The sequence below is a fragment of the Ascaphus truei genome, chromosome 14, assembly GCF_040206685.1.
Source record: "Ascaphus truei isolate aAscTru1 chromosome 14, aAscTru1.hap1, whole genome shotgun sequence".
Classification (NCBI taxonomy): Eukaryota; Metazoa; Chordata; class Amphibia; order Anura; family Ascaphidae; genus Ascaphus; species Ascaphus truei.
The window spans coordinates 11,758,671-11,786,516 of NC_134496.1; the positions used below are offsets into that span (position 1 = coordinate 11,758,671).

The window sequence follows — 27,846 nt, forward strand, 5'->3', positions numbered from 1 at the left end:
GTACCCCCTTCTCTCACACAAACACACACACCCCTTTCTCTCTCCCTCCCCCCATATCCCTCTATTCTCGTTCTCCCCACCCCTACATTCTCATTCCACCCTTCCCTGTCTCTCTCGCTCTCCCCCATTCTCTCCCCCCCCATTCTCTCCCCCCCCCCCATTCTCTCTCTCTCTCTGTCTCTCTCCTCCATTTTCTGTCTCTCTCCTCCATTTTCTGTCTCTCTCCCCATTCTCTGTGCCTTTCCCCCCCCCCACCCCCCATTCTCTGTGTCTCCCTCTCTCCCCCATTCTCTGTGCAACTCTTTATTTGCTTGGTTACCTAATTGTTTTAGCACTAATTAGTCACACTAAGCATACATGACCAGCTCAAAAGATCGAAATCAGTGCGAGTAAAATTTAAGTTTTAATAGCACTCAATAAATCTAACCATGTAGAAACAGCAAACATCCCTCTGCTATCCACTTACAACGCGTTTCGTGGTACCTCCCACTTCCTAAGATGATGTTTGCTGTTTGATGTAGTTAGATGTATTGCGTGATATTAAAAGTCACATGTTATTTTCACTGTTTGCTATAGATTGAGCCCTGTTCATATATACTTAGTGCTGTTTGCTTATTCAGTAAGCTCTGATGCGGCTGACCGAAGCGCGATCTGATGAAAATTCCCGTTCCAGTCTATTGGAATTTTCCGGCTGATCACGGTGCGATTGGCCGTACCGGAGTTTATGGAGTAATCCCAAGCTCTTTAGGGTAGCGTCTTCTTTAGCCTCATGTCATTTCGATTGAGCCACCTGTGCTGAAGCAGAGATATAATTAAAACCTGGCCTGTTGGTGGCTCTTGAGGACGGAGTTTGGACACCCCTGATAAGCTCACCCATTCTGAGCTTCTCTTAATATAAAGTAATTGTGTGTCTAATTAGTCACGGTATATCTATTAGTTACGGTGATTAGTTTGCCAAGCTTAATATTTTGAAAGATCTGAAATTGGTTATAAAAAAACAGCAAGGATCTGATCAGGGCCGCCAACCGAAATCGTGGGGCCCAGGAGGACAAACATTTTAAGCAGAGCCCCCCCCCCTGTGTCGGCGGTATTGCCCGCCGCATCCCCCATTTCACACCTCACGAGCCCCCTCTCTTTCTCCCCCCATCGCATGTATTTCTCCCCTCTGCTTCTCACTAAGGCTGCGGCCCCGCTGGCGCTGAGCGCGCTCATGCTTGGAAAGCGCTCCAAGCATGAGCGCCGAGTGTCCTGGCATTTACGCAACCGCGCACGGGGGGCATTGCGGGTAGTTGAGCGCGCTAGAAAGTTAGTGCACGAGCACCGCATGAGCGGGGACTTACATATATCTATATACTTTATGTAAGTAACCGCGGTAAGCGCCGCCCGTTCAGTGCTAGCGAGGACGCAGCCTTACTCCCTCTTTTCCTCACTCACCCCCTCTCTCCTCTCCCTCACTCATTCCCTCCCCCCTTCCACAACATATATATATACATATATATATATATACCAAAAAACTTACCACCCTCAAATACATTTAAAAAAATCCCCACCCCCTCAAATATATACAACCTCCCCGCCCCCAAATGCATACAATAAACCCACCTACCCAATACATATAAAAAACAATACATATAACCCCCTCATTCATTCATATTCTCTCATTAGATAGATAGATAGATAGATAGATAGATAGATAGATAGATAGATAGATAGATAGATAGATAGATAGATAGATAGATCTTACTGGGAATGTGTGTGTGTAATATATACATATACACAGTATACACACACAGTATATATACACACTATACACACAGTATATATACACACAGTATATATACACATATGCATGGTATACACACACAGTGTATATATACATATACACACACAGTATATATACACATATGCACACAGTATACACACAGTATATATACACACAGTATATACATATATATATATATATATATATATATATATATATATATATATATATATATATATATATATATATATATATATATATATATATATATATACACATATACACATATACACATATACACATACACACACATATGTACACACACACACACACATTGTATATATACATATACACACACAGTATATATACACATATGCACACAGTATACACACAGTATATATATACACACAGTATATACATATATATATATATATACATATACACATACACACACATGTACACACACACACACACACACACACACACACACATCAAGTAGATTTAAAAAAAACTTGCCAATACATATAAAAATTCCCCCAAGCCCCCCAATACATATTAAAAAAAGACTTACCTTTTATCCACAAGGTAAGTCTTTTTTTTAATATGTATTGGGGGGCTTGGGGGAATTTTTATATGTATTGGCAAGTTTTTTTTAAATCTACTTGATGTGTGTGTGTGTGATCAGGCCGGCTCCAGTAGATGCCGTGTGGGGGTGTGGGGGTGTGGAGGTGGGGTGGGGGAAGTGTGATGCCGGTAGGGGTGGGGGGGAGTGAGGAGCCGGCTGCATGAGGCTGGGGAGGGCCATGTTGCAGGGGGTGGCACCTGCAGGTAGAGGGGGAGGGGGGGCGATGCTGCAGCCTGCTTGTGTAGCCCACTGCTGCAGGGGGTGTCCCGGTGGTGGGGGCGATGCTGCCGGGGGGGGGGGCAATGCGCAGTGGGGGGCACCTGTCCCACCAGGCTGCTCCTGCACCCGCCGGGCCTCCCTCTCACGCTGGCGCGCCGGAAGCATATCCAGCAGCTGACTTCCGGCGCTGCCAATAGTGAGACCCGGCACTTTTTTTTTTTAAAAAGTTTAGTTTAACTGGCGCCCGTTCGGGCCCCCCTGACTCACGGGGCCCGGGACGCCAGTATCCTTTCCCCCCCCCCCCCCCCCCTCTTGGTGGCCCTGGATCTGATAACTACACAACCCCTTTATAGTGTATAGTCTTTACATCTTATCTTGACTGGCAAGATGTTGGATAACCCGCGCGCTACAAAAGATGACAACCTGTTTTTCTTCTCTTGATACACAGTAAATCTTTAGAACTTTGCAGGATTGAAGTCATCTGAGGCTACACCCGACAGCTCCAGATATAGATACATTCATATGTAAATGTACCTGTGGTTTATATTTAGCTAATGACACATGCTGCGTTCTGCCTAAAAATCACATTTTACACAGGAGTGCAGCAAACCTTTCCAAAGAAAGAGCCTTTTGTGGTAATACATGTCCCACCCTACAGGGGTTCATAAAGGCAATGCTGGAGCTAAATTTACACTTTGAGTGGCGGAGGGGAGGTGGGGCAAGAGCGCTTCAAGAAGTGATCCCATGATCACGTTCACCACGGATGATGGAATGGAAGGAGTCATCGTCTTTCCGTTCCCCATCAGTTCAGGTTGCATCCTGTGCTCCTGACGCGTTCTGCCCCAGTAGGATGAGCAGGATGTTTGGCCGTAGCTACTATGCCCTGGAGCCTTCCACGTGCCAGACATGAGATACTGGCTTCATGCCGGGGCACTGGAGACTTTTTCATCCTGAATCTCTTAGCATTAAGGTACCTGGACCGTGCGTACGCACAATTGTAATTTGTCAGGCAAGGCAGCTTTACAGGAAGTGCCTATGTACGTATACAGATTTATTTTTTATTATTACTTAAATTTTTATTGAGCATTTTTTTTTACATACGAAATAAAAATTAACAAAACCTATAACAGATAAAAGGGGGGTCGGGAGGGGGGGAAGGGGTAGCATTTGTAAAAATATAGCATTGTACACAACAATTTAATTACCACATGTATCACTCTGTTCCAAATATTCTAATCTATATATGGGGATATACCTGCATGGCGAAACCAAGGGGCCCAAATCTCAGAAAATTGCGAGGTAGAGCCGTTCAGATAGGCTGAGAGTTTCTCCATATAAACTATATGCCAAATTTTGTTATTTATTTGGTTTAAGGATGGGGGGGGGCAGGTTGTTTCCAATTTTTGGCAATTGTACACCGTGTAGCATTTAACATTTGGGCTAGTACTCTAGCTTTTTTGGGGGGAATATTGGCCATTGGCTTGCCTAGCAATATATATACTGGGTCATGTGGGACAGTGATTTCTAGGATCTTGTGTATTAAGGTGAACACTTCCGTCCAGGTTTGTTGGATTTTGGGACATGACCAGAATATATGCAGAATATTCCCCACTTCCCCACAACCACGCCAGCACAGAGGGGAGACCCCTGGGAGAAAAGAGTGCAGTCTGGCAGGAGTCATATACAGTACCATCTGAATATTAACTTGTAAATATTCTCTTTTATTACAACGCACGATGAATTTTTGGAGGCAGCGTCCCAGATATCGAGATCTATACAGACGTTAAGATCTTTTTCCCAGGATACCATATAGTTATCGGGGGTTTGATTGCTCTTGATAGAGGATAGACTTTGATATATTCTGGAGATAATGCCCTTTGTGTGAGTTAAAGCATGGGGTTGACTTGATTTGTAGACTGATTGGATATAATGCCTAACCTGGAGAAATCTGAAAAAATCGGAAGAGGGGATATCATGATTCGTTTGCAGGGAAGCGAATGGGGGGACTTACCCTTGAACGAGAATATCTTTGACTCTCGTGAGTCCTTTTTGAACCCAGGTATGGGAGAGCGGGTTTTCTGTGTAAAAAGGAAGGGAGGGGTCCGATAAAAGGGGTTGCATGAGGGAAGGGGTTGAAACTTGGATTTGAGGGAGTCCCAGATATTACAGGCAAAGGATATCACCGGGTTCTTGAAACTCTCAGGTGGTCTAGACTTTTTGTTGAGCCAGAGAAGATTTTTTATTCTGCATGGGGAACAAATCAAATCCTTTATCTCGACCCACCTCCTTTCGGTTGGGTTTGAATGCCAGCTAACAAGTTGCCCTAATTGAGCTGCTCTATAGTAGTTTTGTAAGTTCGGTAGAGCTAAGCCTCCTTCTGATTTGGACTTATAAAGAATATCTTTGCGAACTCTAGGTCGCCTGTTTTGCCAGACAAACTTCAACATTTTCTTCTGAATATTATTTAGATCTTTCTGACAGATTTTAACCGGGAGAGTTTGAAAGAGATAGAGGAGTCGAGGTAAAATATTCATTTTAATAGTGGTTATTCTCCCAAACCAGGATATTATTTATGGGTTCCAAGTGGCTAAGTCCTTGACTATCTGGTCAAAGGGTTTAAAATTTGCGTTGTATAAAGTTGAATAATTTTTTGTTAGTTGAACCCCTAGATATTTAATATGGTTCGCGTTCCATTTAAAGTCAAAATTTAGTTGGAGTAACGTATACAGATTTTTATATGTATAGCACCAACAACATATGCAGCGTTTAACCCCTTAAATTCCCCTTTAGACATACACAGGGTGGCCTCCTGGGAGCCCTTGTGACGTACGCGGTTTGTCATCAGGGATTTGCTCGTGTTCTAGAGCAGGGGTACGCAAACCTTTTCCCCTGAGCCCCTGCCTGCTCTCCCACCCCCCCTTACCTTGTCTCCGGCGTCAAATGACGCAGCAGGATCATGTGATGTGTGATGACGTGTTGCCACGGCGACGCGCCATCGGAGACAAGGCAAGAAAACGTAGAGGCCTTCGTGCCGGGGGAAAGCGCGGGGCCTCTGCATGCGCCACCCCCAAGAAAATCGCGTGCCCCCCCAGTTTACACACCTTTGTTCTACAGGGTGTTGCAATCAGTGTTCCGACCGCTGACTAAACAGGGGCGGGAGCCATCTTACATCTCCAGGAGGAAGTGATCATGTAATCGTGAGTGCCACAGCGGCCGTAGCCACAGAGATGGCAGGACCGGGCGGCATTTAAGGGGTTAACAGATTTTCCCCATTTTGTTTTAAAAGTCGAAATGATCCATCCTTTCTGCTTTTTAAGGATTATTACCCACATGAGGTGGCATCGATGCTGCCATACTCTGAAATTACACTAATTAACTGACAATCAGACCAATGCGGCCATTTAAACGTTCCTGTCAAAATATGGTACCTCAAAACCGAAATAAATAGCGCAGGATTGAAGAATGACGTATGTGGCGACTGATTGGGTGGAGAAAAGGTTTTAAAGAGGCAGGCCAAGCAGTTGTCTTTTTTTTTTTTTATTAAAGTAGAACTTTATTTTGTTTTAATATTTGCCGCCTTTGATTACATTTGTTAAAAACTAAATACCTAATTTGCTCATTGATTGGTTCACCCGTGATTGGTTCTCCAGAAGATCCAGCCTCTCAAGGTTCACTTAATGGCGCTTTTCAGTTTCAATCAATCCTTCAGTCAGTGTGACTCAGCCGCTACAATGTATTCTTATATCACTAAAGTAACATTATCTATTGTTACAGTTTGCAGCTCAAACTGCTGGGAATATTGGCAACAAATGATCACAAGCAGGAAAGTGTTGCAAAGATCTTGCACTGCTGGGGAGGTGTGCTAAACCTGCTATAGAAATCAACGTATATTAAAACTCAATGAAGATTGCATTAAGAGTTGAATTAAAAAAAAATATTATCTAATACTACAGAATTGATTTATTTAAAAACAAAACAAACCACACATGTAGGATATTGCCTGGATTGCTCCTTCAAACTATCCACGAGAAACTGAAGATTTAAGTCCCAACCTTGAGTATAAGACCCTCATGTAAAACAGCCATCTTACCAATAAAAATCATGAATGTCAAGGCTTAACTACACTGGATGCAGTTAGTGTGTAAATCTACCAAATAAGTTACTGGGGTAATGGGCATGGAATGACAGCTTTACAGTTCAGCTACGATCTCCTTAGAACATTTATTATCCCTGTGATATTTGGAGTTTTGGTTCACCTCATCAACCTATTCTTTTAAGAGTCCCAAATCACAGTTTAAGCTACTCCAAAAGCACTTCCCACCATGAACATTCACGACACAGAAACAAAAAAACCTTCGCTCCAGATATCAACTGTAACGTTTTGCCTTTGCGGTAGCAATACCTGCTCAGAGGATTTGGGGGATTTTGACTCTTATCTGAACTGGGGGATACCAATGTTTTGCTATAGTTGAGAACCCCCAGGTTCAGACTGAAAACTGTTTGATTGCTTCCTGGTTAAAAGAAAACAATCAAAATGGCCGCTGGCTGCCTCATTGCTGGCAAATCAGTCAGTGAGGGGAACTTTGTAATTATGCGTGGCGTCCTCCTCAACGATTCACTGATCAGAGCAGGGGAACATAACAGAACCGTGATTATGAAAGTATTAGGATTGGGGATAAATTATTCTTCTACCACCTTTCTTTATTGAAAGATGATTTATTGTAGTTTAGACATAACATTTGTTGTTCTTGGCTAAAGCTCTGATACATTGTTTACCTACAAAAACACCACTGAGTAATATAAATACCCCTATGCCCCTACACTGGTTTCAGCCTATAATGTATTATCTTGTGTGTGTTTAAAATTAGGATTTTCTTAAAATCGCTGGCTTCTGAGGTTAACATACTTTAGAAACCTTTACACTGGGGGGAGAGCTTCATTTTAACCTCCCAAACACGGGATATTTCAAATGCTTCTCCTGAACGAAGCATCCGATTTTAAATATATAAAACCGTTTTGGAAAGTGTAAGAAAAGATCTCAAAAGCAAAATGGCAACCAGTGCCGACGGCTGCTGTAACCACTTCTCTACCAAATGGGAATACATTGCCAAAGAAAATCCTAAAATCGGTAGTATAAAACCAGGCACAGCTGCTGCGACCGCCTCCTTACCTGCCGCCCCCCCATCTCCTCCGTCTGAACCGCTGCGTCAAATGACGCCGTGGCCGTCACCAACGTGACGTCGCACGGCGTCCTATTACCATGGTAATGCAACGTCATTTGATGCTGCGACGTCGCGTTGGTGACGTTCGCGGCGTCATTTGACATTGCGGTTCAGAAGGAGGAGGAGAGTGGCAGGTAAGGAGCCAGCCTCAACAGATAAAATGACTTCCCATCAGGCCCGAGTGTATATGGGGATGGAAAAAAAATTCTGCCCCCAAATTTTACCGAACAAGGCCCGGGCCTAATGTGAAATCCGCCACTGATTACGTTCATTATTCAGGAGTCAGCAGAATAAAACAGGACCCATTACTCTTACATAGTTACATAGGAAATGAGGTTGAAAAAAGAGGTAGGTCCATCAAGTTCAACCTACGCTAAATTTAGACAACAGATACTTTATCCTATATCTATACTTACTTATTGATCCAGAGGAAGGCAAACAAAAAACCCATTAAGGGGGAAAATTAATTCCTTCCAGACTCCAAGAATTGGCAATCGGATTAATCCCTGGATCAACATCCTTCCCATGTATACTTATTTGGTATATCCCTGTATACCTTTCCCATCTAAAAAGATGTCCAACCTTTTTTTGAAATAATCTATTGTATCTGCCATCACAGTCTCCATGGGTAATGAATTCCACATTTTATCTGCCCTTACTGTAAAGAACCCTTTCCTTTGTTGCTGGTGAAATTTCATTTCCTCCAACCTTAAGGGATGACCCCGAGTCCTTTGTACTGCCCGTGGGATGAATAGTTCTTTTGAAAGCTCCTTGTATTGTCCCCGAATATATTTGTATAATTTAGCTAGCCTCTCCTCATAAGTTAGATTGTCCATCCCCTTTATTAATTTGGTGGCTCTTCTCTGCACTCTCTCTAGTTCCATAATGTCTTTTCTTAGGATTTGTGCCCAAAATTGTACTCCATATTCAAGGTGAGGTCTTACTAATGCTTTGTAAAGGGGCATAATTATGTTTACTTCCCTTCCATCCATTGCAAGATAAGATCTTGTTTGCCTTTGCAGCTACTGCATGACATTGGGCACTATTGCTAAGCCTGCAGTCTACAAGCACTCCTAAATCCTTCTCCATCAAGGATTCCCCCAATATATCTCCATTTAATTTGTAAGTCGCCTTTTTATTCTTGCATCCCAAATGCATAACCTTACATGTATCTGTATTAAACCTCATCTGCCATTTACCTGCCCACGTTTTCAGTTAAAAATCAGGGGTCCCAGTACCGATCCCTGAGGTACTCCACTCACGACTTTAGCCCAACCTGAAAAAGTTCCATTTATGACAACCCTCTGTTGTCTGTCCTTTAACCAGATTTCAATCCAGGTGCATATATTCTTACTGAGTCCAACTTTCTTTATTTTGTACACCAACCTCTTGTGTGAAACCGTATCAAAAGCCTTTGCAAAATCTAAGTAGACCACATCAACAGCATTACCCTGGTCTAAATTCCTACTTATCTCCTCAAAGAAACAAATAAGGTTAGTTTGGCAAGATCTATCCTTCATAAATCCATGCTGACTATTACTAATAATTTTGTTTTCCATTAGGTATTCCTGAATATTATCCCGTATTAAACCTTCAAGTAGTTTCCCTACTATTGAAGTCTGTAAACCAGATGTTTACCACTGCGGCAGAGAGGTGGAGGTATCCGCCAAAAACATTAACTCTCAACGGTCCCAGGTGCAAGAGGGTTATGTCACTTCCAAGAAAGTACAAATCCAAAATGCAGGGAAACAGTTTCAGACGAGGAGAATCCAGCTTGTGCAGCCAACACAACGTAGACAAACAATTTCTTCAAGGTGCTGGTCTCCTCTAGGACAGAGGTACAAAGTAGGGCTCTGCTTACAAGTTCATAATGGAGTTCTCCATTTATTGTGCCAAGAACAGAGGAAAGGCAACGTTCCAGACCCCATATGGACCTTCCACGAAAGGCCATGCACATTCTGACGGATGCAAACAATGACATTATAATAGTATCGGAAAGACTACTTCGTTTGCCTTTTTTAAGATGGTTAGTTATTAAACTGCTAGTGCCGATGGGGGGGCACTATTGTACGGGAACTACAACTGAATTCATTGAGTGTTTCGGTGCGACATACCCCTGTGATCAGCACTATTGCAGCTTAATAATAAACCCCCCAAAGAATGAAGGTTTTATTTTAGCTCTTATTTATTTTTTCACAAGCTGCATATAACCTAGGTGGCAACATGGAGGGGGGTTTTTTTTTGGCAGGATTTTGAAAGATTGGGTTGATTTATTTTTTTCTGTACACAAGTCTCAGGGAGCTATGAATCAACACACAATGCCACTACCCCCTCTCCCAATCCTTCCACGTCAACACTCACAACTCGACTCTCAACAACCCTGGGGGCCCGGGTCAGCAGGATGTCGGCAGGACTGACAAGAGCCACCAGAGTTACACGAAGAGCTACATTGCAGTAATGGCTGGGTTAATAGTAGAAGGGGGGGGGGGGCTGGGAGTGGGGGGTATGGCTCCCTTATCCCACTTCTTTTTCTTTTTGATAACATCACATCGAAGGGATATGCAGATATCTGATGACCTCATGATTGGGTGAAGCATGTGTGTGACAATTACCCAGGCCTTTCAAAATCCCCTCTGTAACTTAAACTATTACCTTTAAACGTCAAAAAATATTTATAAATAATTACTGCTGATTAAAAAACTAAGACGTTTTTACCAAGTGTTAACCCATGAAAACATTCTCCATCATAAGACATACGCCTGTATATAACTCATTTATTTTTGTGCAACTGGACTGCACTTGTGAAGAGACAGTAAGGCTCCTTGTTAAAAGGTCTAGACAAGAGCAAACCATGGATGGACCAGCAGTTTTATGCTCTGAATTATTGGCAATACCAAAAATAGATGGAAACATCCTCTAATGAGTCATGGGTTAGTTAAGCACTCAGTATATATTGCATGATTTGGACCGGTCTGACAGTGTCTGCAATGGATTATTACCGTGTTGATATGTGTTTAAAATGTGTACAGTATTGTGAATGAAAAGTAACAAGGCATTGACTAAACAATGATCACTCTCAGGACGGTCCTATAGTTACAGTGCTCAGCTCTGTTCTGCAATCAAACAATGCAGCAGACAATGCTGTGTTCTATAATAATAACACTACTGTAGGTAGATGCACGGAGATATATATATTCACAAACGATTGCCTTTCTGTATTATCCAGCTCTCCTACAGTACTGCACACTGTACAGCTGGAATCGCCTTTTTCAGTGAGCTAATAGTTTTGTTGAAACACGTTTGATCTTTTGCAGGAGCCGTATCAGATGTTACCATGCATCATCTTTTATAGAGCATCACACTGTTGAACCAATTACAGAATCAACGTGTTTAAATAAAGAACAAAAGCACATTCAGCTTTCATCTACTTTGGGGGCGGGGGGGGGGTAGAAAGCTTTATCTGCACATGTCATACTAAAATATACATTTTTTTTAAAAGCTTATGTAACATACATATCACATAAAACTGATGAATGACTCATGCAACATCTTCATTCTACAAGACAAAGTCGATGTACGTAAGGTAGGATCATCTCTTTTCCATTTTTCTTGATGTGCAAAGTCTGCTGTTCTCTACCACGGGATCCATCTGTTTGTCCACATGGAAGATAAAAGGCCTTTATTCCAGCATAAAGCTCATCTAGACCTAGTCCCTATAGGGTCGTTTGGTGTCCGCTGCTGATCTCCCAGCTTGCTATTCCTATTAGCAGTAATGGCAAACGTGCTGAATATCCCTGTTGTTGCACATTTGGTTAATTTAAATCATTCATAGCTACAGAATAGGTCACTCTCCATATAATATCCGTACATTCTACCATTATATTATCAACAAATACCTGGAGTTTTAATATGCAGACCTCCATACTGCCTTTATTTTTTTATATAAAGCCCAGATGTTAATAGGATGTGTAGAGTAGTTTTATTTTACTGTAACTCATCCAGTTGGAGTTGGGACTGTGCCCCATATGAACCATTTTACGATGTCAGGATTGACGCCTCCAGAGGCACAGATATCTGTGTGTAGATTTCTGACTTTTAAATAAGGTGGAATACAGATTACAGGAATATTGTTAAATGTTTATGAAGATTCTGAGGCCGATAGTGAAGACGGCCTTCTTTATCAAAACCACCGCATAGTTTTGGTGATAATGCTCCATAAATTAATACTACCTACATTCAGGTGTCCAAGTTGGAATGTATAGACCAGAGGTGCGCAAACTGTGGGGGGGGGGGGGGGTGCTGTGGTTACAGAGGCCCTGCGCTCTTCCCCAAAGCATTTAAATTAAATGCCGGGGGACCGCGCGAGGCCTCTGTAACTCACTTACCTTGACAGACGGCTTCGGGTGCCGCATCGCCATAGCAAAGCGGGGTCACGTGACGTAATATCACATGACCCGCTGCATCATTTGATGCTTAAGACAAGGTAAGGGGGGGCACGAGCAGTGGGGGTGAGCAGGCAGGGGGGCGCAGGGCAAAGAGTTTGCGCACCTATGGCTATAGACTATTGAAGACACAGGAAGTAGTCAGGCTGCCATGTCTACTAGGCAAGAATAATTTAGGACCATGTGAATACTCTGGATAGCCTCCTCTCTCAAAACATGTTAGATAGGATTGCATAAATATAATAGGTTCATATAAGTAATACAAGAAACATTCCATAGATAGTATAAAGAGTAATTATTAGTAATAGTCAGCATGGATTTATGAAGGATAGATCTTGCCAAACTAACCTTAAATTGTTTCTTTGAGGAGGCAAGTAGGAATTTAGACCAGGGTAATGCAGTTGATGTGGTCTACTTAGATTTTGCAAAGGCTTCACATAAGAGGTTGGTGTACAAAATAAAGAAAATTGGACTCAGTAATAATATAAGCACCTGGATTGAAAACTGGTTAAAGGACAGACAACAGAGGGTTGTCATAAATGGAACTTTTTCAGGTTGGGCTAAAGTCGTGAGTGGAGTACCTCAGGGATCGGTACTGGGACCCCTGCTTTTTAACTTGTTTATTAATGACCTTGAGGTTGGGATCGAGAACAAAGTCTCCATCTTTGCTGATGATACTAAATTGTGTAAGGTAATATAATCAGAGCAGAATGTAATTTCTCTTCAGAAGGACTTGGAGAGACTGGAAATGTGGGCAGGTAAATGGCAGATGAGGTTTAATACAGATAAATGTAAGGTTATGCATTTGGGATGCAAGAATAAAAAGGCGAATTACAAATTAAATGGAGATATATTGGGGGGAATTCTTGATGGAGAAGGATTTAGGAGTGCTTGTAGACAGCAGGCTTAGCAATAGTGCCCAATGTCATGCAGTAGCTACAAAGGCAAACAAGATCTTATCTTGCATCAAACGGGCAATGGATGGAAGGGAAGTAAGCATAATTAGGCCCCTTTACAAAGCATTAGTAAGACCACACCTTGAATATTGAGTACAATTTTGGGCACCAATCCTAAGAAAAGACATTATGGAACTAGAGAGAGTGCAGAGAAGAGCCACCAAATCAATAAAGGGGATGGACAATCTAACTTATGAGGAGAGGCTAGCTAAATTAGATGTATTTATATTAGAAAAGAGGCGTCTAAGAGGGGATATGATAACTATATTCAAATATATTCGGGGACAATACAAGGAGCTTTCAAAAGAACTATTCATCCCACGGGCAATACAAAGGACTCGGGGCCATCCCTTAAGGTTGGAGGAAAGGAAATTTCACCAGCAACAAAGGAAAGGGTTCTTTACTGTAAGGGCAGTTAAAATGTGGATTTCATTACCTATGGAGACTGTGATGGCAGATACAATAGATTTGTTCAAAAAAAGGTTGGACATCTTTTTAGATGGGAAAGGTATACAGGGATATACCAAATAAGTATACATGGGAAGGATGTTGATCCAGGGATTAATCCGATTGCCAATTCTTGGAGTCAGGAAGGAATTAATTTTTCCTCTTAATGGTTTTTTTTGTTTGCTTTCCTCTGGATCAATAAGTAAGTATAGATAAAGGATAAAGTATCTGTTGTCTAAATTTAGCATAGATTGAACTTGATGGACCTACGTCTTTCTTCAACCTCATCTACTATGTAACTATGTAACTATAAGTAGGATTGCACAGATAATAGGATGATATAGATAATATAGACAGGATTGCACTTTAATACATGTTACAGAACGTTGACACTACCTTTTGCAGATATGTATCTGGGCCTTATTCTAAAACGTGTAATAAACCTGATTGAGTCCTACTGCACGGAAAGCCCCAATGAAGTCCACTGTTTTTTCCACACTGTTTTGCCAAATCGGCCCTATCCAACATTTTTCATTTAGACCAAGGGCGGCCAACTCCAGTCCTCAAGAGCCACCATCAAGTCAGGTTTTCAGGGTACCCCGGCTTCCGCGCAGGTCACTCAGTCATTGATGGAGTTGGCTACCCCTGGTCTAGACCAACACACTACATTAACATTCTAGTGATATAAAGCAGACACCCAGTCTAGATGGCAAAACAGTCCCCCATAAAAAGAAATACAGGTCCAAAATGGGTAAATAGAAGTGTATCTGCTACAACAGCAATTGATTATGCAAAAATGATAAGAATGAATTACCTTAAGCATGTCAGAGATGCCTCGAGAAAAGTACTTGACTTCAAGCACAATTTGATGATAGAAGGATGCTATATTAAACTTACAATGATTACTGTTCCTGAATTATTGTAATAAGACATCACTGAAACAACGTCCCATTCCAAGTCTAACACCAAGATCAATCTGTTCACTTCCTAGGGGATCCTGAGAAGGAAGAAGACGGCAATCCAGTGGTCTTGGCAAAAAATGTCACCCTAGGACCGAAATGCTGAATCCTTTGCACTATTAAATCCTTTTTTGCCAAGACCACTGGAAGTGCCATCTTTCTTCTCAGGATCTGCGATAGCTTCTTGGACTGTAAGTGCAAGCACGGGAGAAGAACACCTCAGAAGAGTAATGATTAGTGAGGAATAACAGAAAATATCCTTTGTGGCATCATTTTAAGATACAGACAGACCAGACAAATTGCTAATACCTTATCAGATCGCCTGATTGCCAAGGAATTAGCAATTTGTCTGACCTGTCTGTATGTTTGTATTATTCCTCACTAATTATTACTCTTCCGAGAGGTGCACAAATATAGGGATTTTTTTCCTGTGCTTGCACTTGCAAGTAGCTATTCATTCACTCCATCCGAGGCAGCACTGTAAGAGGCAGGTGCAGACGTACACACAAGGAGACGGTTTTGGGAAATTAAAACATGGCTTTATTTACCCTGTCCCTTTAAACAATGCACAAACAAAAACATACAAAAGAAACAAACACCTATCCCTTGTAAGGGCAAACTTACTTCCCCAGTCCCTATCTGCAAGACTGGGAGGAAAAACCCCTTACCAGCCTACCACCCCAAAGTCTCACACGGTACCTTAAAGCAGGTGGCCCTTCAGGTCAATGGTGTCCGGGAGTCTTGATCTCAACACAGCCTTTGTGCTCAAGACAGTATCTCATCTGTCAGAACAGTTGTGACTGTGCTAAGGAGTCCTTTGGGCTGTCCCCAGCAGGAGGTTTACCTTTGTCTGATTACCCAGGTGGAGCTGGTTAATTGACTAGCTGCAATCAACCAGCTCTCTGCTGGATTTCTCAGACCACTAGAGGCTTTAATTTAAACAGGGATAAGTCCCTGTTACAAGCACCCTCCACCCAAAACGGAGGTTTGGTTGAGCAAGGTTGCTCCCTACCCCTCCCCCCCCCCCCCCATTTTGGGCAGGATCTGCTATACCCCAACTTGCTGGGGCTCTGAGCACCATTGGCAGCTCGTCACCGTAATGGTGCATGCACCTACCGTGTCTGACCTGTGGTCGTCAGCTCCTAAGGGGCCAGGATTAGAACACTATACGCTCATGATCGGTAATAAGCAGTTTTACGTCTGCTTTTAAAACCTGTGAGGGTTTTGCCTCATCTAATAAGAGGACCACCAAACTAGTTAGTGTGAGAGAGAGGCCCGTAAAGCTAGAATAAGCCTTCTCCTTTTACTGACACCTCTTGGTTGAAGTTTCTTGATTGCAAAATTGTTGGGCAAAAAAAAATAACCAGTGACTCCCGTTTTGTAGCAGGAAAACTTTGCTAAATAGCCCCATAGATCTGAAGGGCTATCTGGCGAGAGGAGCTTCCATGGTGTTCAAACCCTCCCCCCTCCCCCCCGCAGCCCCCATACAGTAAATGAGCTCTGCAAGTGAATCGGAAGTGTCTTTTGCAGAGAGAGAGTTCTTTATGCCTCAATGGGCACACGTCAAGGTTCATTTCTTGGCTTACATAATGCAAATAGAGCCTTTCCCCCAGCCCTGCAACCATTACTATTCCTCACTGCATCTGTCTCATTTGCCTAGAGTTGGCATGAGGAATTGGCATGCAATTTGTGTCACAGCAGTGTCAAGGAGGGGAACAGCTTCAAGCTCAGAGTTCTGTTAACCCATGTATTCCTCAACGTAGGCAATGCCAGCATTCACTGACAAGGAGTGACACGTAGAACACAAGGGGTTAAAGAGGCAGTCCGTGCTGCACTTACAATATATATTGTATTGGGGCGCGAGGAGAGGGGGAAAGCCAGCAGGGGGGCGCCGGGGGAAAAGATTGCACCCCGCTGACATAGTAGATGAGGTTAAAAAAAGACATGCATCCATCAAGTTCAACCTACGCTAAATTTAGACAACAGATACTTTATCCTATATCTATACTTACTTATTGATCCAGAGGAAGGCAAACAAAAAACCCCAGTGACATATCATCCAATGATCTCTTATAAGGGGGAAAATAAACACCTTCCTGACACCAAATAATGGCAATCGGATTAATCCCTGGATCAACATCCTTCCCATGTTTACATATTTGGTATATCCCTGTATACCTTTCCTAAAAAAAAGTCTAACCTTTTTTTAACAAATCTATTATATCTGCCATCACAGTCTCCATGGGTAATGAATCTCATATTGTAACTGCCCTTACTGTAAAGAACCCTTTCCTTTGTTGCTGGTGAAATCTCCTTATCTCCAACCTGAAGGGATGGCCCCGAGTCCTTTGTACTGCCCGTGGGATGAATAGTTCTTTTGAAAGCTCATTGTACTGTCCCCGAATATATTTGCATATAGTTATCATATCCCCTCTCAGACGCCTCTTTTCTAATGTAAATAAATCTAATTTAGCTAGCCTCTCCTCATAAGTTAGATTGTCCATCCCCTTTATTAATTTGGTGGCTCTTCTATAGATCCTGCTATAGAAATCACAGGTTGCTCGGTATATTACAAATGGCATTAAGAGTTGAATTTAAAAAATGCAGTAAGTATTATCTAATACTACAGAACTGATTTATTAAACAACAAAAAACACACACGTAGGTTACTGAATGGATTGCTCCTTTAAAGCTGCATTCACTTTAACATGATCTTTTACTTGTATGGCACCAACACATTCTGCAGCACAGTACAATGTGGGAGGGAGGATAATAGCATTGTATACAATTAGCGTATGTATAAGTTAACACAAGCGGCGGCAATGTCCCTGTCGCGAGGAGCTTACAATCTAAAAAGCTAAATTAAGGATGGAAGCAGATCATTATTATAGTCATGCCAGTGTGCACGTTGTTGTAATAGTTTCATAAATGTATTTCCGGTTCTGGGAAGTGAAACCCGAGGTTAATTCGATTGAGCCCTGCGGGAGGATACACCATGTTATTGCCTGTGCCAGAGTTCTGCTCTTTTCAGACCATACACTCTGCTGAGTGACAGAGCCAGTGACGCAATCGAGATATGTGGGATAACTGGAAGACATTGAGACACACAGCACATGCTTTTACTGTAACTGAAAATATTACTGCAACTGATCTTAAATGCATCTTTAAATGTCACATCAGCATGCCCCTGTATTGTGAACTATTCACATGCACTCCGTGGAGATGTGTGTTCACCATCTGTGCAATAGAAAATGACGACAATAATGAAATAAACCCGTGATGTACGTAGAACACACACTGTGTTCCCCCTGGTTCCGTCCTAATTCAGGATAGGACACTGCCGGGACTTAAATGTTGCAATGATTAAAACCATTCATTTATATCTAAGAATGGGGTTATTTAAAGCTGCAGACCAAGCAATACTTTACATGTGTGTGTTTAAAAAAAAAAAAAAAAATCAGTTCTCTACTATGAGAAAATACTGAATTTAAAAGAAAAAAACAACTCTGAATTACATTTTTTATGTATTATAATGTAACAAGCATTTTGTGTTTCTATAGCAATCATTTACAAAGTCACATCCCCTCTCTCTTCTGAAACAGGCTCGGGCACACCCTTTTTTGAGACCTGCCCTCGCTCTAGCAGTGCACCAATTGTATCTAGTGACTGCCTGGTCACATGATCTTCCCCACAGAACTGTGCATCTTTGGTCCTCTTCTGCTGCACTGACAGCCATTTAGTGAACCCCCGAGCCGAATCTTCGCCGATCGTTCACAGGAGAATGAACCGATCGGCAACTTAGCTAATTACTTATCATTGCATGGATTGTATTGATGCACATATTAAAGAGAAATAATAATAATAAAAAATGCAGCTTGGACGGCTGCTTTAATTAGACAGAAGATATATTTTGTGGCAGTATTTCCCATTATTGTAGCTAGAAACAAACATACAGGAGAATTTTTGCAATGACGTTTTTAATCAGAATGAAAATAGAAAATGAGTATTAGTAAAGCAAGGTATTTTGTTGACTGAGCAAATGGGTCTAGGGCAGAGCTGGCCAAATCAAGTCATCAATGGTCACCAACAGGTCAGGGCTTCAGGACATCCCTGCTTCAACACAGGTGGCTCAGCACAGGTGACTCAATAAGTGGCTCAGTCTTTGACTTAATTGAGCCACCTGTGCTGAAGCAGGGATATCCTGAAAACCTGACCTGTTGATGGTCCTGGAGAACTGGAGTTGCCCCCTCCCCCCCCTGGTCTACGGCAGGGGTGACCTCTGTAACTCACATGAATTCAGCCAGCTTCTGGCGACGTGTCGCCATGTCAACACCAGATTAAAGGTAAGGGAGGGGTGCAACACTGGGGGAGAGCAGGCAGCGGAGATATTTTTGTGCACCCCTGGCCTAGGGCTTTGTAGAGCAGTGACAAAATCCTGTAAGTAGCCTGAAGCAATGACAGCGAAAACGTGTGTAAGAGTCTGGTGTGCCTGGCGAAATACATGCTTTCTCTGGAACAATTTTCAGTTAGCTGGAGCGTTCAAAATAGAAACGGTCTACTGCTGAAACACTGACTCCTTTGTAGGAAGTCCTGCAGCCTCCTCCTGGGCACATAAAAATAGCTTTCATGGAGCCAGAAAAGAGTACATTGACACTGCACAGGAATATACTACTTGCTTTTCCATTCAGCTGTCCTTATACACAGCACACGGCATTCAAACTCCAAACACCAAAAACAAGTAGTCCCACACTATTAAATCCAAGACGTATATACTGGCCGGCAGGAGAAATGCTTTCTCAGTTAAAGCAGCAATACTACATTCTCCCTTTTTTAATGTAAAGTATGTGACAATGTAGAATTATACATTCTTACCTAAGGTAGCAATCGTTATCAATTTGTAAAAATCCTGAGTGTGGGCCTAACATAATGGCCGCCTTTCCATTTCAAACAATCGTTCAGTCAGTGCAACTCAGCAGCTACAATGTATCCTTATATTACTACGGTAACATTGTATATTGTTACACTTTACCGCTCAAACTGATGGGAACATTGGCAACAAATAATCCCAAAAAGGAAAGTGTTGCAAAGATCTTGCACTGTCAGGATGCTTTAAAAAAAAAAAAAAAAAAAAAAAAAAGTAACTAATATCTAATACTACAGAACTGATGTATGATTTTTTCTTTTTTTTTTTTAAATACGATTTCACGTTTTGCTCCTTTATTGATGCTGGATTCCAATGGCGTTACTGTCCAGTTTAAATCCAGTTTAAATGCCGCCCCCGGCATTTAATTTAAATGCCTTGGGGAAGAGCACGAAGCCTCTGCACCTGCTGTGCCCCCCCTGGAAAATCTAGTATGCCCCCCAGGTTGCACACCCCTGCTTTATTCTATGCTGATGTAGCCAGGTGTCCCCCCCCCCCCTCCCCCTTGCCTGCGGTACGGCTGCTTAGCGGTGTGGGCGGGTGCTGTCGGAATGGCAGACGGACCCGCCGGGAGCAGAGAAAGCGGCCGGAGGCAGTGGAGGGGCGACCGGGTTGCTGGGAGCTCCGGGGCGGATGCCGGTAAGGGGCTGTGCGCATGCGCAGTAGTGCAGCCGTCATGTTAGGGATGTGCGCATACGCAGGAGATTGCAAGCAGCGGCGGTCATGTTAGAACATGATCCGCAGGGGAACTACAAGTCCCATAATGCATTGTCTGGGATCCCATGCAGGCAACCAGCCAATAGGGCAACTCGGATAATCTGAGGTGAAGTTGGATACATTTGGCGCGCTGAGCTCACACTGGCAGTTGGAGCCAGGATAGAGAAGAGGAAAGTAGGGTCAGGGTGTCAGTGGCACCCAGACTAGGCCAGATTACCCCTTGGGTCCAAGATAGGCCCCACTCACAAATAGCTTGTGGTTGCTACAAGGAAAGCCCAAAGTCAGGGACCTCTCCCCAGTAGCTGCTAGTAGTGAGGATAGGCATCAGCGAAGACGCCTCACGGTGAATTGCGGCCTGTGGCATGGGACCAGACCGCCTACGTTAAAGAGACTCTCAAAGGTGAGACCCACCTATCGGAGTTCACCCCACGCAGAGGCGGATGCCTTCACGGACGAAGACATCGCTGGATCACCAGGATCCCTATCACTAGTCGGCCGCACCGGGTACTGGAGTACCCGGCAGGTACTGGAGTACCCGGCAGGTACTGGAGTACCCGGCAGGTACCTCAACTAAAGTGCACCAACTGTTCATGTGTAGCACTACCATACACACGTTTGGGTGGGCCTTGACATTGGGTAAAAGGGCATCAGGGTATTGGTGCCATGCACCCTTTGTACTGTGGGGACACTCAGGTGGTGTATTGGGGTTGGGAGTGGTGTAGGAATACGATATACATGTGTTCAGTAAAACCCGTTATTACATACTTGTGGTGTGATCATTGTTGGTATTAGTTCCTGTGCGGGGATCACCCCACTGCGCTGGGATCCCTCACAGGTGGAGGCGCTGCACCAAGGCAGACAAGTGACAGCCCAGGCTCCCAGAGGCGGAGGCGCAGGCCTCCTGGCATCCAGACAGGTAATGGCAGTACCGGTAGTCCCTGTAGTCAGGAGGGCTACACTCGTATTATAAATGCCAACTCATTCTTACAAACCATTCCCGCATTCCATAGGAAGAAGCAATTGTATATAAGAAACAATACGGTGTTACAAGATATGGAGGTATCTACGGGAACTAATACCTACCGGAAACTAAGGCTGGGCACTGTCACTGCAGCTCTGTGTGTGCCACAAACAGATTGCTTTTTTATTTTGGATTTGGAAACAAAGAAGAATCTGAGAATGAGCCTCACTGGTTTTGGCTCGAATTGGAAACACACACACACACACACACACACACACACACACACACACACAAACTGAAGTGCTGACTAACTTATCAGTCACCGCTGCATCCAGCAACAGCGAAACCTAGTCTGCTTTAAGCAGGATAGGTTGCGCTGTCACCGGTCACAGTGCCGCTAAGTCAGGGGTGGAGGGGGGAGCTAAGCGGGAGGGGAGGCTCCGTAACTATGTCCATTACTGCTGCCGGAGCAGTGTGTGCGTGTGTGTTAGTGTGTACTTCTGTTGCAGATAGTGCGACTATCTGTGACACAAACACAGCTGATGGGGGGGGGGGGGGGCAGGGGGAGGTTACTGCTGTGACTAATTATTGTTATATATATAAAATAAAAAGTTGCCACTTCCAAGCACATGTGCAAGTCTCAGACAGTCCTGCAACCCTGCCTTTCCCTATTATCTCTTAGCATACAATGCTTCCACTGCAGCCTGGGATTCTGGGTAATGACATGCAGATGAGCACTCAGTGTCACTTTTTGCTTCTTACCCATTTTAACATGGACCCCCTATAAGTTTTTTTTCAGCACAGCCTGGCTTAAAGAAGTGTATTGCCAGGAACCCTACTCACAGACATCTGTGACGACTTTAAGTGCCTCAGTATGAGGGTAGTTACTGGCTGTGCAGTGATGCGGGGTCCTGAACACTAAGGAACTTCCCGGAACCTTCTGCTTAATTACCATACCAAAAACTCCAGCCGGATTATGTCCTGTGAGCTCATCAATTATTACAGGAAAGTACAAAAAGGTCTAAAATATGATTCATCTGAGCAGTTAATTATGGCCTAGTGACACCCACTTTTCTACTTCATTCCCCACCATAACTCAGCATTACTGCCATGAGCAATTAACACATGCAAATCAAGGTGTACATGCTCACCAACCTGCCTCCTTATCATGAGACTTCATGATGTCTAACTTGAATCCCATTCAGGCTGATTACAATTTTATATATCTCTATGAAAAATGAATAATGGCAAACCTGATTTGAACTCCAAACACCTCATGACATTGAGGTGGAACGCTATAGCCTACTCGTTACTCTGAAAGGTCTGGTGAGGGTTCTCACCCAGACAAGGGAACCCTGTGGCTATACCATTCACGTTTAAACTATTCACGTGTGTTTGCTAATACATCGGTTCTTCCTAAACCCTGGTGTGACCAGTAGTTCCAAAAGAGAGGTTTGTGAACCCCTTTAAGAATGGCAGTGTGGTTGGGGCTGGACAAGCTGTCCTTGAAGTAGGTGAACCCACTATGTGTACCAGCGTCAGCTCTCCTTGGTCCAGATCCACGAAAGGGTGCGAAGCTTTAACCATGCCTTTACTCCCATTCATGGATCTGGGCCCCTGTGACCATCTCCCTGTGCCTCAGGCACTAAAATGAGATTGCAAGCAATATGAGGCACAGGCTCACTCTACTAGCACGAATCTATGTACAGAGCTGTGTACACTGTCAGCATCATGCAATGGGAAAATAGTGTTAATATAGAATTATGCTCTAAAAGACGCAAAAAGCAAAATGATTTGACACATTCTATGATTGTAACGTCACTCCGTTTCACCAGCAAGATAAATGCAAATAACTCAGAACAGTAGCAATAACCCCCCCTCCCTCCCTTTAAAGACTCTCTTATCCTTTAGAAAAACTAGATGACCCATCTCTGTGTGGCCAGCGTTGACACCCAAAGAGATGGATGAGACAGTAATGCAATCAACTGAATTTATGTGGAATACACATTATGGAGCGTCTTTGAACTGGACATAACCGGGGCCCCCTGTGATGCTCAGGACATACTGTATTGACCTTCTACAATTTCCCACTATGTGTCCCGTTCATTTCCATTGGAAAGCACCGGCAATGCATTGCAAAGCAATGACAGGACCCTGGCTAGGAGGAAGGCATTAACAATGCTGCCAAGTCTAAGTAAATTGAGGGTATAGAAGAGGCACTGTGCTGTCCCACAGGAACAGAGCCCGGCATTATACTTCCAGGCATAAAGACTTGGACATCGCTTCTTTAAGGACAGAGAAGGCAATTCACTACGCGCCGTTGTGAAGTGTAGCATCCCGAACCGGTGTTAAGCGCAATTCTAGCAATGGCCGTCAACGCCAGGTATGGGGGTCATCTAAACACTGGCGAGGGTTTGCGGACATGCCATCACAAACTCAATCGTAGTATGTGCAATTCATTCAGCTCACCGACTGCCCAAATACAGCAGTCCCTACAATGAAGTGTACTATACTAACAATGAAAGCAGCACTTGCCGAGGAGCTTCAGTGGCATGACAATGTTATTGTCCTTCTACAGCAAGAGTGGCCAGCTCCAGACCAACAGGTCAGGTTTTAAGGATATCCCTGCTTCAGCACAGGTGGCTCAATCAGTCCACTGGGTCGACTGGAGTTGGACACCCCTGCTCTACATACAATGGACAGTAAATGTTATATAAAAAGGTTATATAATCTATTACAGTGCTTACCAAGAGAGAAAGGTCAGAGGATGAATATACCGGTATCCAATAATGTGGTGTGTGTGTGTGTGTATACCACACATACACACACACACACACACACACACACACACACACACACACACACACACACACACACAATTAGGCTGTGTACTTGCTCCTAAACCTCCCAACATGACAGTTGAGTGTTATGTTGCAAAATATGGACAAAAAACAAGAGAAATACCATTGCACTAGGGTTACCAAAGAGAAAAGGTCCCATCAAATTCTATAGGATTTTATGCTTTGACTTATACAGTTGCATATATTTTATTTTTTCTCTCCAGTTTTGCAACCGGAGACTTTCATACAGTCTATAGATCAGGTCTCTCTTCGAGGCAATGTTTGGTCTGCACAGATCCCTGGATATTACTATAGTCTAATGTATTTTATACAAATAAAATCATACACATGTATAACTAATGTTGAGTCGTCTACAGTGCATGCTTCAACCACTTCAACAAACATTGCTCAGCTGTGCTTTTCTGGCATATGCAGTGGACAAGAGGTTAACTACATGCAGTATATTTGCTCCAGGCACAAGAATGATGGACTTGCTAGAGTTGCAATATCCCACCCCCTCTGTGCCCTCAAACTTCAAAGGGATATATACATTTAAGAATGGATTAGGCATTTCAACTTCTGAAAACAGCTGGACAAGGGCCCATGCTGGCTATGTAAGATCCTTATGTAATGTTAATAAGGTAACAAATACTGCGAAACTGGCATCACGTTTCCATTTTCAAAACAGATGGACAATGGTAACAAGAATTGTCTGCAGCAATGCTTCAGCAAAATGGGCAGCAACAGTATAGCGACAGTAACAGGTTATACTACTACAAAATAGAGGCTTTTGTAATGGACAGTTGACTGTAGACTATATAACTGTCACAATTAAGCACACACACTTGTACAAGGCAGCCTTTTGGTCTTGACATGTATGATATCTACACATTATTTATGTTGATGTGAAATATACAATATACTGTATGACTATCTTAGCAGAAACCAAAGAAGCCTACATTAAATATTATTATTACCCTGCTACTTACAGTAGGAAGACAAGTCTGATTTTCCAATGGCACTTTCAGGTGTATACAAACACATACACAAGCGAGGTGTTTAACAGTATATTTTGAAGGGGAAAAAAAGAGGTTCAAGTTTTCTATAAATCATTAAAGGCTTTGATGTTAATTGCCCAAAGTGTTCTGCATGAGAGATCCTGTTGGAGATGATTAGCTAAGACAAAGACTGACTACATTGCTAAGATAAACAAAGACAGCTGAACCATTGGAGAGGAGGGACTTGTGTGGGTTTGGATACCTTGTGTACAACATACATGTATATGTTTAATAAAAGGTATCACCGCTTCCACTGAATCTACTTTCCTCCTGCACAAAAAATGGTTAGAAAAACTGCACTATAAAAAAAAAAAGGTGGAGCTGTTTTCAACGAGGAGAAATTTCTAAAAGCTCCCTCCTAGACTAGATTAACCCATTGGATCTGGTTGATGAAACCTAGTATTTAAGAAACAACTTACCTTACAAGGTGCAATTATATCCCCAAAAAATATATAAACCAATGAAAAACGAATAAAGGGTAAAAAAAAAATTAATCTTTGAAAAAGGAGTTCCAATTCTCCCTGTGCTTCCCAGGCTCCAGATGTGCTTATTAAGAAGCAGAAGAGCCTTCATCAGCAGGAAACCATCAGCCAGATCCTCCTGATGAAGTTGCTGAAGGATACTCCAATGTACAAGGGGCAGAAAGCAGCTTGAGCCTCCCTCCCATCCACACTTGCAGTTGAAGACGCAGCTAACTGCCACCGCCAACATGAGACTGTTCTTACAAGCAGAGAATGGGAGAGATGTGTTGCAGCCATCCAGCAAAAAAGGTGGCTTTCATCCAGCTTCGTCTTCTGTTCTTCACTGGGTTGTGCTAGAGCCCTAAGGGGCCAGTTCTGCTTTGTGCTTCAAGATTACCTTTGCCACCCCCACCGCCTTCATAAAGGAGAGACAACCCAGATGGGAAGAGTCTGTTGCTGAAAGCAGTGCCCCATCCTGAAAGCTGATCCCTGCTGATCTCATCAGTTAGGACTAACTAATCCAATGGCAGGGGAATTAGGAACAGATGGTCCCTCCCCCTTCCCTGCTCCCCCACCTCCTACCCCCACCGCCCAGGCATCGCAGACCTTGCGAGAAGAACGCACACAATGAAAGGAGACCGCCTGCTGGCAGAAAGTGGAAGTAGTTGCACCCTGGCTGTGCTGTAAATCCTGCAGCATCTTGTGCATTTCTGATGGTTCCTGTGATCAGCCATTGTCATTCAGAAAGGCACTTTAATAGAGGGGCTGTAATCCTCATTCACATGTCATTTTTGTTACAAATGGAGCTTTTCAAAGTATCATTCCACTTAGAAGCAAACTCTTGCCAGTGTTGGGTTTGGTTGGATCAATCATTCATGCCTAGTAGACAAATATAAATATTTGAAGTCGTTTCTGTAACGCGTTCGAGTTGTAACCAATCTCAATGTTTAAACATGTCCAAGTAAACCTTCAAAAATTTTTTTCAAATAAGATGGAAAATGTTATATATGAAATATGTAATATATGAAAAGGTGGCGTAAACAGGAACACCATTGTGTATGTATTGAATATAAGGCAAAAGTTAAATATTGCATCTTTGCCTGATTAACAGTGGGCAGGATTCAACCCATTAAACACAGCACTGCCATTAGTTAATGTTAATGGAACTGCACCTTTAAAGCATTAATTCCACTGGACTGCTTAATGTTGATCACTGCAAAACTCAATGCACTGATCTCCTAAATGGCAGCATAGGATACTGGTGTCCTTGTTCAGCTCTTGATATAATACCAGACAAGTAATGGCTCTTTTACGTTCAGAAGCGTGTGTATGGAGGTTGGGTTGGATTGGATTGGCCAAAGTAAACAGTGATGTTATAATATTTTGTATGTGCTGGTTCTTACCTTTATGAATACAAAGTTTACCAGTTACCCTAAAGGAGATCGTTGGCAACAGCTGGACTAAAGCATAAAATAACCACATTACAAGACTAAAAAATAAAAAGAATGTGATACATTTCAGTATCACTAAGCGCAGACTGCAGATACCAGAGCTTACCTGTATTCTGCAAAAGACAGGGGTGCCCAATGCTACATCCAATTGACAAAACATATATGGCAATAAGTATAAAGTTTAAATACTTCAATAATAACAATAATTACTTGGTTATTTAGTTAAACCCTATGGCCAAAGCGTCATAAGCCTGCATAAGAAACGTCAAGGTATAACCAAAAATGCAGGTCCTACACTACACTGTGGACTCTTGCTTTTACCTCTGTATGAGGGGAAAGAGCCATAGTAAATCCCAAAAAACAGAAAAAGAATGTGATACATTTCAGTATCACTAAGCGCAGACTGCAGATACCAGAGCTTATCTGTATTCTACATGCTGCATGTTTCAGACATCTCAATATCACACAGTGTACAAAATTGCTGACACAATGAATTTGGCGTATGAGAAAGCAAAGGGGATAGCAAGCTGCCATATCTTATTTGCAAGATCCCTTTAATGGGATTCCCAAAGGATCACAAACCCTGTTCAGGAGTTTAAAGTCACTAGGGAATATCTGTCACTGTCTCCGTCACGCTACCCTACAATCAGAAATACACATTCATTAGCGAGTGGTGAAACATACCCACTGACGTGCAGCCCAGAAGTAGGAAATGCATGTTATTCATTCTTTTATTGATTGAGGAGCCTACTGTGGAATATTCAGGAGTTTCGCAAGAACCAAAAGGGTTAACTGGGAATTCTGA

General features: G+C 42.9%; 1 protein-coding gene across 2 annotated transcripts in view; it reads right to left on the reverse strand.

Annotated features, from left to right (window-relative positions):
* Positions 1-27,846, reverse strand: part of LOC142465609 (SPRY domain-containing SOCS box protein 4-like) — a 159,030-nt gene that overhangs the window by 119,909 nt on the left and 11,275 nt on the right. Inside the window, exon 1 of one of the 2 annotated variants that reach the window (XM_075569698.1) lies at positions 25,549-26,100. The exons of the other annotated variant lie outside the window; for it this stretch is intronic. The gene's annotated coding sequence lies outside the window, so the exon portion shown is untranslated. Of the gene's footprint in view, positions 1-25,548; positions 26,101-27,846 lie in introns of those variants that run through there. 2 annotated transcript variants of the gene reach the window in all.